Here is a 3,882-nt window from a genome sequence, read left to right as displayed (position 1 = left end):
GCTTGATTCTTAACCCTTTGTCCTGTAACCTCTTAAGTACTTCCCTTATTCTTTTGTTTACTTGTTCCTGGTTTTCCCCTGCAATTAAGATGTCATCAAAGTATGGAATGGCCCCATTTACCCCTGACAATAGGCGTTCCATAATGCTCTGGAATATTCCTGGGGCTATGCTTACCCCAAACTGTAACCTCGTGCATTTGAAAGCCCCCCTGTGCGTTACAATTGTTTGAGCGTTTGCTGTTTGTTCATCGACCGGAAGTTGCTGGTAAGCTTGCGCCAGGTCGATCTTTGCGAACCTTTTCCCCTCCCCCAGGGAGTGTAGAAGTTGTTGCACAACCGGGATGGGGTAGGGGTGGTGTTGGAGTGCCTTATTCAGGGTCGATTTGTAATCAGCGCAAACTCTTAAAGAACCATCTGGCTTCAGAGGTGTAACTATGGGAGTTTCCCATGGCCCCTGTTCCACAGGGACCAAAATACCTTGGCTAATGAGTTTATCCAGCTGTATGTCTAGTTTGGGGAGAAGCGGAAGGGGGACCCTGCGAGGTTTTAGTCTGATCGGTGGGATCTTGGGGTCAATAGAGAATGATATAGGGGGCCCCTTATACAATCCCAAGGTGGGGCTGAACACTTCAGGGAACTCTTTCACAAAGTTAGGCATATTATCACAGTTTACATTACACACACCCGAAATCTCGATCCCCAACGGTTCCATCCACGCTAAACCCAGAAGAGAGTGCTTGGCCCCCGTTACAATAAGCATGGGAAGGGTACATTTAACATTCTTGAATGCAATAGGTACATTTGCTGTTCCCAGGACCGAGATTACCCCCCCTTGAAAGTCTCTGATTACCAAAGAGGTTTGATTTAGGTCAGCCTTAGACACATTAGGCATATACAGTTTAAATTTTTCCCAGGGCATGATGGTATATCTAGAGCCCGTATCCAGCTCCATTGAGCAAGGCTGGTTATTTAGTAATAGTGAGATAACACTTTTAGCCCCCTTTTTGGTTGCCGTGTTATTCACGGAAAATTGAGAGTTACCTCTATAGTAGTCGCGGTTAGCGGTTGAGTAGTTCCTTTGACCCGAGTTGCGGAACGGTCTCCTTTCTCGCGATTGGGGGGTCTGGTTTTGTGGTCGCTGGTATTGCGGTGTGGCGAAAGTTTCTTCTGGTGCTGTTGCTCTGCAAGCGATGGCGATGTGGCCTCTACGGTTGCAGCGGCGGCATGTAGCGTCTCGGAAGGGGCATCGATGGCGCTGGTGATTTCCCCGGCAGCCCGCGCAGGGGGCTGGGTGAGTAGCTCTAAGGTGTCTCGGCTGGTCTTGCACCAGGAGGCAGTTGTCCCCGCTGTGAGTTGGTTGGCTGAGGTCGTCTGATTCCACGGCGCTGGGAGACGCGGAGTCAATTTTGGCAATGAGTTCTCGCCTTCCGTGCTCTTTCAATTCCCTAGCTGCTGCGTCGGCTGCTTCTGCGGTTTGCGCTAGTTTAATCACGGTTTGTAGAGTTGGCTCTTCTTCGGTGAGGAGTTTATTTCTCACTGTGCTGCTTTTCATGCCGAAAACCAAGGCGTCGGTGAGGCGAGCTTCCGGGTCTTTAAACTTGCATTGAGCAAGTACCGTTCGAAGCCGCGTTGTAAACTGGTTGATCGACTCGGTTTCCTTCTGAGCCATCATGGAAAATTGATGCCGAAAAACCATGGCCGGTTTGGTCGGTTTGAAATGGCTCGCTAGCTTTTCCTGTAGGACGTCCCACGCTACGGTTCTTGCTTGCTGCGGTTCGGTGAGAGTTTGGGCCAGTCCACGGATTTCTGGGCCGCAGTAATTAAGGAAAATAGCCCGTCTGCGATCGGCTTCGGCGTCCTGTATTCCCGCCGCCTCGAGGAAGATCTCGAAGGTGGCCATGTATTCGTCCCAGGTCGTTTTCTCGGGATCGAAGAGTTCCGGAGCCTGGCCGATCTGGACTTTGTTCATGTTGCACGCGATGTTTCTTCCGTCCGTTCGTCGCCAGTGAAGTAGACCCAGAGGCAGGGTTCAAGCAATCGGTACTTTTAATTCAGCTCAGAGAACAAGTGACAGCTCAGCAAGGTAAAGTGACAATTCAGCGAGTACCGACTGACTCTGCCTGGAGAAACCGCTCCTTTTATACATTTGCGGTTCCCGCCAAAGCTAGAGCCGGCCGCGTCTGAGCCAATCAGGAGCGACTTCCTGCTTCGGCTCAGACAGCGCTAGAAAGAGGAACAAACTATTTACAGAGTTACAAGGTAGCCATTCCAGGATACAACAGCATTTATATTACAAAGTTCACACACACACACACACACACACACACACTTATCTACATGTATGTATTTTTAAAGATGGTGATGAATTCTTAGGAGCAGCAGCAACAGAAAAAGTAAATAGGTAGAATTTGTGCTGAATTAATTGCACTATTTTCCCCCCAAATGAAAATCATTGTTCTAATAAAGGAGAATATTTGTTAGATGAATATATAGCAGTTTTATGGCTTTACCAATTTTATTCACCACGGAAGAAGAAAAGTAGGTAACTTTTGAATGACACAACTAATAAGTAATACAATTGGAACAGGTAAGAAAGATCTTAATTTGAAACTTTTGTTCGATGTTGGTAATTTTGTAAAATCTACGTAAATTGAAAAAAGAAAGTCTAGATAATTAGAAAGAACACTGTGCATTAGAAAACGTACTTACTCAGAGTTTAATTTCAAATTCAGTGGTATTATTCAAACTCTTGATAAAGCTCTTCCGGTGTATTACGTTTTATATTTATTCCCGCATCAAAGGGAGAGGATAAACTAAAGAGAGAGAGAGAGAGACTTGAAAAAAAGATAATACTTGAAAAGTGTTTTTCAGCAAACCCATACATCATTGTCAAGAGAAAAGATTAAACTTTATTGTTTCTTTTTGAACCAGGAACTCAAGGTGAGTGGAAATGTCTTGAAATGCAAAATAGTTTCTCAGATAAAGTAAAATGGAGATGAAAACAGACAATAAAAAGACATCGGCAGTAATAGAAGGAACAGTCAAGAAGTTTACTCTTTTTAACTGTAGTCCAGAAGTTTTGTTTTATTGTTTGGACTTTACCTTTCTTCTATTCATTATGTTCAAGTTTCCAATGTTTATCTTTTTAAACAAAATGAAACCAGTTTAAAAATGGCACCGAAATAATTATTATAATTGGTTAGTTATGTGCTGTAGATACTGCCAAAATAAACTGCACAGTTCATTTAAAATATCAGGAAATTCCATTTAAGATGGTAGTTATATACCCATTGAGGATACAATGTAGATCAGTTTTCCCTAGTATTAATCCATCCTCTTAACAATATAACTGCAATTGATCCAAACTGTCACAGTTATTTGAAAGTAATGGATGTCAGGACCCAAATGATACCACAATGTTTAAACATTATTTTTCAAGTAGTTACTTTTGAAAAATTTCCAGCAACCAATTGCTACATACAAAACTATCTCTAACAAAAGTTTCCTCTTGCTATCATGAATTATTGGATTTGGCATGAACAGCCATATAAATATTTCTATAATAATGTAACTTCCTCAGTATATGCTTAACATTTAGTCTGCTTAGCAGAGCTTTTTCCCTCCTGCTCTTTCCCCAGAAGTTTCTATCTTCTTGTCAGTCTACAATTCAAGAGCAGAGGGGCTTTGCATACATATAATTATTTAATTTTAATCCTTGATGCCTGGTCTCATATGTCTTCATTTTACAACTATCAGTTGTAAATCTTTTATAACTGTGGAAGAATAAGTAATCATTTTACTTTTATTGAATATACTTTCCATAGAAAGCAATCTTAAAATAAACCTGCTCCAGAAAGCTGTCTTTTTCACATTAAATAAATG

Source organism: Erythrolamprus reginae, chromosome 4, assembly GCF_031021105.1.
Source record: "Erythrolamprus reginae isolate rEryReg1 chromosome 4, rEryReg1.hap1, whole genome shotgun sequence".
NCBI lineage: Eukaryota > Metazoa > Chordata > Lepidosauria > Squamata > Dipsadidae > Erythrolamprus > Erythrolamprus reginae.
This window is presented reverse-complemented; position numbering follows the sequence as displayed.